This window comes from Amia ocellicauda, chromosome 3 (assembly GCF_036373705.1).
Source record: "Amia ocellicauda isolate fAmiCal2 chromosome 3, fAmiCal2.hap1, whole genome shotgun sequence".
Lineage (NCBI taxonomy): Eukaryota > Metazoa > Chordata > Actinopteri > Amiiformes > Amiidae > Amia > Amia ocellicauda.
In genome coordinates, this window is record NC_089852.1 from 51919164 (window position 1) to 51931993 (window position 12830).

Below are 12830 nucleotides of genomic sequence, written 5' to 3' on the forward strand. Positions count from 1 at the left end.
CTTCCACATGGCATGGAATGACAGTATAATAAGATACAAGCAGGCCCTGTCCTCTGCTAGGTCTGCCTACTACTCCAATTTAATAGAGACGCATAAGAATAACCCGCGTTTTCTTTTTAATACAATAGCGACACTTACTAACCAGCAGGTAAAGCCTTCAGAGGTTATCCCCCCCAATTTCACCTGTAGTGACTTCATGGATCATTTCAATAGCAAAGTTAACAGCATTAGAAAACAGATAGAACAGGAAACATACACAGATACTATAGCCGACACATGCAGTCCTTCACAGCCCCTGCCTACCTTGGACTCGTTTAACGTAAATCACCAGGAATTGGTCTCCTTAATTACTAAAATGAAAACAACAACCTGAGCACTAGACCCTATACCCACTAAACTGCTAAAACAATCTCTGCCATTAATTATTCACAGAATACACAATATTATTAATGTCTCTTTATCCTCAGGATCTGTTCCTGATTCATTTAAAATAGCTGTAATTAAACCACTTCTTAAGAAACCCAGTGCCGACCCTAACCACCTTAAACACAATCGACCTATCTCAAACCTTCCCTTCCTTTCTAAGGTTCTAGAGAAAGTAGTTGCAAACCAACTGCAAGCTTTTTTTAACCAATAATCATCTTTATGAAGAACTTCAATCAGGCTTCAGTTCTGGCCATAGTACAGAAACGGCCCTGTTAAAAGTATTGAATGAGATGTTTCAGTCCTCCAATGTAGGGCACGCCAGTGTTATTATTTTATTAGACTTAAGTGCGGCTTTTGACACAATCGACCACAAAATCTTGTTACACCGCTTAGAAAACCGTATTGGCCTATCTCACAATGTGCTTTCATGGTTTAAATCATATCTGTCAAACAGACTCCAATATGTACAGATTAACAAGAACCACTCAAATATAACTGAGGTTAAGTACGGAGTCCCACAGGGCTCAGTCCTCGGACCTATACTTTTTTCATTACACACGCTCCCTTTAGGTGATATCATTTGACGACATAATATTAACTTTCACAGTTACGCAGATGACACACAATTATATCTGTCAGTAAATCCTAACAACACCATAAACCTAGAAAAACTAATGTGCTGTCTGTCTGAGATTAAAACATGGATGACAAAAAAAGTCTTATGCTTAATTCTGACAAAACAGAAGTCATAATTTTAGGAGACAAAAATCGAACTGTTCATCATGCACTAACAAAACTGAGTAATGATAACTTTAATTTCTCCCCTAAGGAGATGGCACGAAATCTGGGTGTCATCTGTGATCATAATCTATCTTTTGAATCACACATTCAGAATGTGTCGATCTTCCTTCCTCCATCTTAGAAACATTGCTAGACTAAGACAATTCCTCTCATTACAGGACACTGAGAAATTGATACACGCATTTGTTCTAGATTGGATTACTGCAATGCCATTCTGTCAGGCAGCACAAACAGAGCTATTTCTGCACTTCAGTTAGACCAAAATGCTGCTGCAAGAATCCTAACAAAAACAAAAAAACATGAACACATCACTCCAGTATTGGCTTCTCTTCACTGGCTGCCCGTGCACTACAGGATAGACTTTAAAGTGCTCTTATTAACATTTAAAGCACTAAAGGGACTGGCACCTCCCTACTTAAAAGATCTCCTTATGGAATACACTCCAGGTCAGCCATTGAGATCACAGGAAGCCGGTTACTTAGCGCTCCCTAAAATACACAAGAAAAGCGCAGGTGGTAGAGCATTCAGTTATAGGGACCCGAAGCTGTGGAACGATCTTCCAGCCAATGTAAGAGATGCCCCCTCTGTCTTAGCCTTTAAATCACGTATGAAGACTCATCTGTTTAGTCTCTGTTTTTCTAGCCCATAGTGCCGCCAGTGTGCCATGGACATGCAATTGCATAACTGTCTTTGGAAATGTTCTGCACTGCATGACCAGTATCTGAGAACGACTGCCCTCTTGTCTTCCAGCAACAGCCTCTTCTGAGGGTCCAACGAGGCACCTCGTCCCCCACCATGAAAGTCTGATGAGGCACAACCAATCCCAGAAGCACCTCACCATGGAGGGTCAACGGGGCATCCACACCCAAGGTTTGACGAGCCATTGCAACCCAAAGCCTGTTGATGGTCCAAACCCTCCACCCCCGATGGCCAGCGAGAGGCCTCCTCCAGAGGGAAGAGCACAGCCAGCAGCACCGATAAAGAACTTTCTTATCTCCTTGCTGCTGTAATAACTATACTGCCTGGAGGGGAGGCAACCATTAGGCCTAGGCCCTAAGCTGTGGACCCCCAGAAATTCATTTTCTCCTACATGCCATCAATAGGAGTTTTTTTGTTTTTCTCTCCTCCGTGCCTAAATGGTTTATTTACTTAAATGTTCACTCACTTTATTCTAGATCATGTAAAATGTTTATAGGTCTATATTTGATTTTATTGTATTTATGTTTTTTATTTTGCTATACGTTTGTTGTATGTTTACCAGTCTGTAAAGCGCTCTGTGGCTACCCTGCGAAGGGCGCTATACAAATAAAAATTGATTGATTGATTGATATGTACATAACAGAAAACGTAGATAAAAAAAAAAAAAAACATTTTCTACCTTTAGGAAATTTCTACACAGACTGTATAATGGTTACACAGCACTACTTAGGGAATGTGTCAAAAACATCAGGACCTTACATCAGCATATGGTGGGACACTGCACTGCCAAAACTGATTTGGCCCATTGGCATTGTGGTAGTCTGAAGATGTTTATGAGCACTGTGTTATTATAGCATTATTAACTGCAATCACATCAGTTATAATGCTGTGGCTTTACTTTTTATACCGGTTTGAGATCCCCTATAGTTCTACATTTGGTCTTCATAGATTTCTCACCATGCCCACTAGATGGCAGTAATGTTATTTTCATTCTATACACATTGCAAGGCTGAAGGCTACAGAATACAAACATAGGTAGTTTACTATAGAGATTCGGCCCAAGTTCACTAGGTAAAGGATTCCCATTAGATAAGGACACTTAACTTAGGGATTTCACATTAACAGTGTCTCTCCACTCGGGTTTCATCTACACCCAGTTGAGTGGATGGCTGTTAAAGAGTTTTAAACCACTGAAAATCTATAGTAATAATATTTTTGTGATATATATAGTAAACAATTACATTGAATCAATTGAAATGTTATTTGGACAGGATTACACACACCCAGTCCTTGCACATTAAGTAATTATTACAAAACTTAAGTTGAATACTAGTGTAGCAGACTACCATACTGTCTCAAGCATCCCTATTCTTGAGTACCTCTATACTTATAGCAGTCTCCATTCAATAATGCTGCAATTTAACTGAAAGTAAACTAGTATTATAATGTCAAGTCCATGCCGAGTTTTGGACGTGAAGTGAAATTAGATTTACTGATTCCATCGCTGTTAGCATATAGAGTGAACATCTTTCCTTGTGTCACCTTCACTATCCTACAGAGATGGGCTGGAGATAGAGGTCTGAGCTGAATTGTCTATACAAAAACAATTAAGATGATAACGTTTAAATAGGGATATTTTACTTTGTTTTCATGAACAACAGATATGATCTTGTTAAACTAATTAAAAAATAAAACACACTTAGATTTTTTTGGAGAGACTTCAAGAAATTTGCAAAAACAGTTCTCTCTTAGATGTTTTATAATCCCATCTTTTTTATACCGTTTAGTAACTTGCTCTAATACTGCATATTAAGCATCTCAGCATCTTATGTAAACACCATAAATATATCAGTCCTGCTCAGAGTAAGCGAAGGCACAGATACGTTTCAAAATTCAATGTGAATCTGCATTTCAGATGTCAAATGAATCGCCAAGATTAGTTGTTCAGTAATCAAGAGTAGGTATTGTCAAGAAATTGTGTATTTATAAGGAAAAAGTGAATAAGGACAATAGAGTAAGACACAGTGACCACATAGTTCCAGACAACATTCTGTAAATTTTATGATGACTTAACTAATAACAAAAATAACAAAGGAATTACAGATAATTATTGAGTAAAAATATTCAACAGGGATTTGTGAGGATTTCTAGAATCAAACCAGGCTGAGAGAGTGAAAAAAAACTCAATTAAGCATACCTCACAGCGCACGCAAACTGAAAACATGAGCAACATACACCACCTCCTCAGAGAGAGAGAGAGAGAGAAAGAGAGAGTGTACAACTTTCTGTTCACAGAGGGGACCCCAGTGGAGGTGAGGCTCTTGGGTAACAATGGTCACCATGACAACAGTGCTCCACAGTGAGAGCACTCACTGTCAAAACCCTGGGAACAGTAGAACGAACTCTCTTTTTCCCTCTCCCTTGCTGGCTCCTATGAAAGTGTAGTATTCAGAAGGATTATTCCCTTCATCGCCATCCCCCTCTTTCCATTTTAACAGAGAATGGGCGACTGACCTCTTGACAGAGGGCCTTGTTGGCATTGCTCTGCATTTTCTGCCTCATGGTTTAGAAAGTCGTACATCCCGCACAATACCAGGACCACAATGAGGTGCCAATTTGACTTGGTAGCTCTATTCTTTATGTTGCATTGTGTTTTTGTGTTGTATATTCGATGATGAATCTTTTCCAAGGCGATAAACAGAAAAACAGCAGTGATTTACAAATCAAAGAATCAAATAAAAACTTTGGTTGCAGGCTACTGAAGTTTCCTTCCCATCTGAGACCTACTCTAAGAAATGACTCGAAATATAGGCAAGACAAACACCCTCTTAGAACCAAAAATCTAAAGATAGTACATATTCATGTCAAGTGTACTGGAAAAGTAACATAGCTGGACTGATACTTTTTCACATTTTGTTTTGTATCAGCAGAACTGGACCAAAGCAGTCCAACCTTGTTTGGAGTGTATACCTACTGTCCCCGATACTGAGCAGCAGAAATCCTACAGTCTATTGGGATTTTCTGACACAGTTTCATGACTATATCCAAGAACTTTTTTTTAAAAAAATTCTGCTAGTCCCTTTAGTACCTCCTCCTCATTTATCCTGATCGCTCTTAGGGTTTGACTGGACTGATTGTCAACCTGTGGCATGTCATCTGTTTTTTCTTTTGTAAAAACCTCTGTGAAATACTCATTTAGATTATTTGCCACATCTTGTTCGTTTTCCAAGATACCTCAATTTTTGCCCTTTATCTGTTTCACCTCCTCCTTTATTGACCGCTTGCTGTTGTAATATTGAAAAAAGCTCTTTGCATTGGTTTTAGCTCCAAGAGCTATGTTTCTTTCTATTTCCCTCTTTGCTTTCCTGATCCCTTTCTTAAGATCTCTTTGCAGCTCAACATATTCTATGTATTTTGATTTGTCACCATCCCTTTTGTATGCACTATACAACATTTTCTTCCTTTTTATATTTTTTTGCATACCTCTATTAAACCATTTTGGCCAGTGTTTTTTGTTCCTCAATTTGCTAAGTTTTGGTACAAATTGCTCCTGAGCCTCAAGTAGTATATTCTTAAAATATACCCATCCATTTTCAACTGACTCTGTATCCAGTGTGCTCCAGTCTACCTCTTCTAAGTGCCGTCTCATACCTTCAAGGTTTGCTTTTCTAAAATTGTAGACCATTGTTTTAGACTTGGACCTTGTTTTTTGAAAGAATGCCTCAAAGCTAACCATATTGCCATTGGTTCTGTAACTACTGTCCCCCTGACTCTATCTTGGTCATTTGAAAAGATCAAGTCAATACATGCGCTCTCTCTGGTTGGTTCCCTGACAAATTGAGTTAGAAAGCAGTCATTTACCATCTCAACCATTTCTATTTCTGCTTCTGTAGTCCCCACTGGGCTTTCCCAGTCTAAGTTTGGGAAATTGAAATCCCCCATTATAACAGCCACATCCTTGCTACATGCAGTCCTGATTACACTGTACAATGCAGCATCTTTCTGAATATCTGAGTTTGGTGGCCTGTAACACACTCCTACCGCTAATCCTCCAGATCTCTTGTTCAAAAGTTTCACCAACAAAGATTCTGTTCCGTTACTGGGATCTAATACAAGTTCTTCTGCCTCAATGTCATTTTTCACATATAATGCTACCCCACCCCCTCTTCAATGTTGCCTGTCTCTCCTAAACTGTGTGTATCCTTCCAACTTGTATTCATCCCCATCATTTTCTGTAAGCCATGTTTCTGTCACTCCTACAACATCATAGTCACACGCCAGCACTGTGGCTTCCAAGTCTAACATCTTGTTCCTTATACTCCTGGCATTGAGGTACAAACATTTCAGGACTTTCCTACTGGCAGTTTCCCTTGGTTTTCTTTCCTTAGTGGAACATCTCCCATTGTCAGAGCTCCCTGCCCCCCTAATTACTAGTTTAAATGATTCTCAATTTCACTGCACATACGCTCTCCCAATGCATTAGCCCCCCTTCTGTTTAGATGTAGACCGTCCAGTTTGTACAGGTCCCATCTATCCCAGAAGAAAGACCAATGCTCCATAAACCTAAACCCCTCTTCCCTACACCAAGCTTTCAACCACGTGTTAAACTTTCTAATCTCTGCCTGTCTCCCTGGCCTGGCACGTGGTACCGGAAGTATTTCAGAGAAAACTACCGAGGAGGTTCTGCTCTTTAGTTTTATTCCTAACTCTTTAAATTTGTCTTGCAGAACCTCTGTCCTACCTTTTCCTATGTCATTGGTTCCAAAGTGGACCATGACCAGTGGATTCCATCCCGGCTTTGGACAGTAGCCCGTCTACTAGTTTAGGGAGATCTGCAACCTGAGCACCAGGCAGGCAAGATACCATGGGGGTCTCATTGTCACTAGAACACACTGTGTGATCTACACCTCTAATAATTGAGTCTCCTACTATAACTACCTCCATCTTCTGGGGGGGAGTGGGCACCATGGTGCTCTGGTGCTCAACTGCCCCCCCATCACCCTCTGAGCTGTCACTGTCCAACTCGGTGTCCAGCAGTTGAAACTTGTTGGGCAATTCAAGCTCTTGGGGTGTCTCTAGGGGTTGTGCATGCCCTTTTCTGCGGTTACGACCTACTGTAACCCAGCAGTTCTCTACGCTGTCCTGCTCTAAGGTCTCAACTCTCCTAGGTATTGGAGTGCACAACATCTCTCTCATGGGCTGATTGACCAATTCTTCTATATCCCTAATACAGCGCAGATCGACAAGCTGAGCCTCAAGATCACGAACCTTGATCTCTAGGATTTCAACCTGCCGAAAACGATCACAAATGAAGCCTTCTTGGATGAGTTCATCCAGGAAGGCAATCATTCTGCAAACCTGACACTGTAGTGTTTTTTTTCTTGGTTCCTGCTGCTAGTCAACTGCCTAACTTTTGTCAGCGAGAAACAGCACAGCTCTCTCAACAGCTGCTTTAAGTAGCTTTTGTCTACCTACCCCCAATTCACACCTAACTAGCCCCACCTGGCTCCTCCTGCAACAGAATTCCTGCTAGTCCTAGACAGAAACTCCCTTCTACAACCTGTTTACTTTCACCAACTCAGCAGCTGAACTGAATTGACTTCAATTTAGGCAAACTACAAACAATGCTAACGTCAATTTAAGGCAAACTTAAAACAAAATGAGCAATGCTAAGACTATTCTGAAACTAGTCAAACAACAAGATGGATACCTCTCACCTGTACTCTCCTGTCTCGCTCTGTGGCAACTTGTAAATACTCCTGTTACGGAGGTTTGTTGCACTCAGTGCTTGTTATTGTGTGGAACCTAATAGCAGCCCTTCCTGTTTTTTTAACCAATAGGATGTTATGTATTTGCAGTAATATGGGATGTCCTATATAGAGTTAGTGTTCCTAGTGCAGTGGTTCTCAACCTTTTTTTCCTCTGGGCCGCACTACGGTCCAAGTGCAAGTCTCACGGGCCACACATAATTTGCATATGATGTCATCAATGCAAATTAAGCGGATTTAATATTATGGTACTAGCGGTTAATAGTGTGATATATAGACAATTACATTTAAATAGAGTATAATGCTACTCACCGTTAATGGGACACCTGATGTTGTCGGGAGTGGACCAGTTTGGTGAAATTCGGCTCGAATGGAGTCATAGCGCAATGAAGCTGCGACTGTTACTCAGTCTGTAAAACGCGCACGGAAGCGGGACTTGATGCCCGAAATTGCAGAAAATGTGCGCTCGCAAATGTGTGTTGATCCAAATATGGAAAGCACCTTCGAACTTAATAGTAAAAGGTTCTGTCCAGGGATGTTTCGCCATATTTATAGTTAAAAAATAACTTATCAAAAAATAATTGCACACTAAAGTAAACATTTTCAACATCGTGTAAACTTTGTTTTCAACATACTGTATTGTATTCACTGTAGCTTTGTATTTCAAGAAACTATTTACTATATATTTAGCCTGCATACCTGAGAGCTTGGGACAGTCCACACAGGACACGTTTCTCCACTTTCCCTGCATGAGCTTGTCCCTCACACTGCATTTTGACAGCCCTCTCCAGGTGAACACTTTTACTGCACGAACATACACTCACCTAAAGGATTATTAGGAACACCTGTTCAATTTCTCATTAATGCAATTATCTAACCAACCAATCACATGGCAGTTGCTTCAATGCATTTAGGGGTGTGGTCCTGGTCAAGACAATCTCCTGAACTCCAAACTGAATGTCTGAATGGGAAAGAAAGGTGATTTAAGCAATTTTGAGCGTGGCATGGTTGTTGGTGCCAGACGGGCCGGTCTGAGTATTTCACAATCTGCTCAGTTACTGGGATTTTCACGCACAACCATTTCTAGGGTTTACAAAGAATGGTGTGAAAAGGGAAAAACATCCAGTATGCGGCAGTCCTGTGGGCGAAAATGCCTTGTTGATGCTAGAGGTCAGAGGAGAATGGGCCGACTGATTCAAGCTGATAGAAGAGCAACTTTGACTGAAATAACCACTCGTTACAACCGAGGTATGCAGCAAAGCATTTGTGAAGCCACAACACGTACAACCTTGAGGCGGATGGGCTACAACAGCAGAAGACCCCACCGGGTACCACTCATCTCCACTACAAATAGGAAAAAGAGGCTACAATTTGCACAAGCTCACCAAAATTGGACAGTTGAAGACTGGAAAAATGTTGCCTGGTCTGATGAGTCTCGATTTCTGTTGAGACATTCAGATGGTAGAGTCAGAATTTGGCGTAAACAGAATGAGAACATGGATCCATCATGCCTTGTTACCACTGTGCAGGCTGGTGGTGGTGGTGTAATGGTGTGGGGGATGTTTTCTTGGCACACTTTAGGCCCCTTAGTGCCAATTGGGCATCGTTTAAATGCCACGGCCTACCTGAGCATTGTTTCTGACCATGTCCATCCCTTTATGACCACCATGTACCCATCCTCTGATGGCTACTTCCAGCAGGATAATGCACCATGTCACAAAGGTCGAATCATTTCAAATTGGTTTCTTGAACATGACAATGAGTTCACTGTACTAAACTGGCCCCCACAGTCACCAGATCTCAACCCAATAGAGCATCTTTGGGATGTGGTGGAACTGGAGCTTCGTGCCCTGGATGTGCATCCCACAAATCTCCATCAACTGCAAGATGCTATCCTATCAATATGGGCCAACATTTCTAAAGAATGCTTTCAGCACCTTGTTGAATCAATGCCACGTAGAATTAAGGCAGTTCTGAAGGCGAAAGGGGGTCAAACACAGTATTAGTATGGTGTTCCTAATAATCCTTTAGGTGAGTGTATAGCATCGCAATAAATGCTCCTCTGATGATAATGTCCATGAATCATTATTCTGGTGGATATGCTGCGCTATTGCACTCTGTACTATGCAGTAGCAATCACGTATTGATCAGTAGAGTAAAAGCACTCGGTGCCATTTGGACCTGGCGTTTCACTCGCAGTGGCACAAATCTACGAATTATCTGTCATTGCCAGTATCACTGATGACCCTGAATCAGTCATATTCATATACACGGCATATCCAAAACGAGCTCTGTTCAATCTCCGTTTCCAATCCATGTTTTTTTGTGGGTAATCACTGTATCCACTCAATCTGACTACAGTTGTAAGAAAATGCCTGTAATGCTGTACAATGCGCGTGTTTCTCAAGCGCATGAAAGACTGTAGACAGGTAGAGATCGCCACTGAAGCACCAGACTGACTCTATTGTAAAGGGCAGGCAGGATTATGCATTATATTTGAGTTATTATGTATTTAAATGACCGGTCAAAATAACCCGATTTTGGCTATTCTAGGTACAGTGAGGGAAAAAAGTATTTGATCCCCTGCTGATTTTGTACGTTTGCCCACTGACAAAGAAATGATCAGTCTATAATTTTAATGGTTGGTGTAATTTTAACAGTGAGAGACAGAATAACAAAAAAAAATCCAGAAAAACGCATTTCAAAAAAGTTATAAATTGATTTGCATGTTAATGAGGGAAATAAGTATTTGATCCCCTATCAATCAGCAAGATTTCTGGCTCCCAGGTGTCTTTTACACAGGTAACGAGCTGAGATTAGGAGCACTCTCTTAAAGGGAGTGCTCCTAATCTCAGCTCGTTAACTGTATAAAAGACACCTGTCCACAGAATCAATCAATCAATCAGATTCCAAACTCTCCACCATGGCCAAGACCAAAGAGCTGTCCAAAGGATGTCAGGGACAAGATTGTAGACCTACACAAGGCTGGAATGGGCTACAAGACCATCGCCAAGCAGCTTGGTGAGAAGGTGACAACAGTTGGTGTGATTATTCGCAAATGGAAGAAACACAAAATAACTGTCAGTCTCCCTCGGTCTGGGGCTCCATGCAGATCTCACCTCGTGGAGTTTCAATGATCATGAGAACGGTGAGGAATCCGCCCAGAACTACACAGGAGGATCTTGTTAATGATCTCAAGGCAGCTGGGACCATAGTCACTAAGAAAACAATTGGTAACACACTATGCCGTGAAGGACTGAAATCCTGCAGCGCCCGCAAGGTCCCCCTGCTCAAGAAAGCACATGTACAGGCCCGTCTGAAGTTTGCCAATGAACATCTGAATGATTCAGAGGAGAACTGGGTGAAAGTGTTGTGGTCAGATGAGACCAAAATCGAGCTCTTGGGCATCAACTCAACTCGCCGTGTTTGGAGGAGGAGGAATGCTGCCTATGACCCCAAGAACACCATCCCCACCGTCAAACATGGAGGTGGAAACATTATACTTTGGGGGCGTTTTTCTGCTAAGGGGACAGGACAACTGCACCGCATCAAAGGGACGATGGACGGGGCCATGTACAGTCAAATCTTGGGTGAGAACCTCCTTCCCTCAGCCAGGGAATTGAAAATGGGTCGTGAATGGGTATTCCAGCATGACAATGACCCAAAACACACAGCCAAGGCAACAAAGGAGTGGCTCAAGAAGAAGCACATTAAGGTCCTGGAGTGGCCTAGCCAGTCTCCAGACCTTAATCCCATAGAAAATATGTGGAGGGAGCTGAAGGTTCGAGTTGCCAAACGTCAGCCTCGAAACCTTAATGACGTAGAGAGGATCTGCAAAGAGGAGTGGGAAAAAATCCCTCCTGAGATGTGTGCAAACCTGGTGGACAACTACAAGAAACGTCTGACAGCTGTGATTGCCAACAAGGGTTTTGCCACCAAGTACTAAGTCGAAGGGGTCAAATACTTATTTCCCTCATTAACATGCAAATCAATTTATAACCTTTTTGAAATGCGTTTTTCTGGATTTTTTTGTTGTTATTCTGTCTCTCACTGTTAAAATACACCTACCATTAAAAGTATATGACTGATCATTTCTTTGTCAGTGGGCTAACGTACAAAATCAGCAGGGAATCAAATACTTTTTTTCCCTCACTGTATATATTGCAAGAAATACTGACTGTAAAAAATAGGTTTATTTAGTCTAAAAGCCTTGAAGCCCAAATAAAACTACTGACTTAATGGTAGCCTAGATCCACTTCCCACCCATGTAATGTTTAGAATGGTTGACCAGGCTGCAGTGTCTCAGCCAGTGAAAAGGTCTGCTCAGAGCCCTATAATCCAGATAGTGCTTGTTTGAATCTCCACCATATCACTGGCACAGCCAGACGGATTTTTTACGAAAAAGCATGGAATTCAGTCAAGCCCACAGAATCCACTCAAGCCCGCAGAAAATGTATACAAATAAAACTTAAAACTTGATGAACGAAATGTAATGATTACTTACTGTAACATAACAACAACATCTCCCAAGTAACAGCATATCATATAACACACGCGCTGTAAAATAGTCTCTCATCCGTGTTCTGACCAGTGCGCTCTGGAGCAGCTTGTAATCTGACACCTGCCTGATGAGCCGAGTTCCAGGGCTTTCAGAAGGTCTTTGGATTGGCTAGATATTGGCTGTGATTGGGTAAAAAATATAAGATCTCTAGGCTGATTGCAGTTGTGCAAACGCCAGCAAAGACGCAATGTAAACAAACCGCACATGGTTCTTTTCAGCAGAATCTGAACTACGCAGATAGTCCCCATAAATTCTTTGTAATTTATTAATATCTACTCAATTACTTTGTTCAATTAATATTAGTCTATGTAAAAATACCTTCCTATTAGAATATGTGTGGAAATAATAACTGCAGCAATTAAAGCAGACCTGTCAACTCTCACAAATCTTGTGTCAGACTAACAAATTAGTCAAATTAACTATAAAGGTTGTGAAGGCATACTTTACAATTACAGCTGTAACTGACCGACCAATAGGTCAAATTGTATTAATTACATTTTCATTCAATTGCCTAATAGTTTAGCATTGTGGCAATGTTTTCCGGTCATAACAGTGAAATACAAAATGTATTACAC

At 41.2% G+C, this 12830-nt stretch overlaps 1 protein-coding gene and 1 pseudogene across 1 annotated transcript in view; one reads left to right on the top strand and one right to left on the bottom strand.

The window, feature by feature from the left end:
- Positions 1–12830, bottom strand: part of cog6 (component of oligomeric golgi complex 6) — an 89753-nt gene that overhangs the window by 49432 nt on the left and 27491 nt on the right. The window lies entirely within an intron of this gene.
- On the top strand, positions 717–1861 carry LOC136746466 (uncharacterized; annotated as a pseudogene).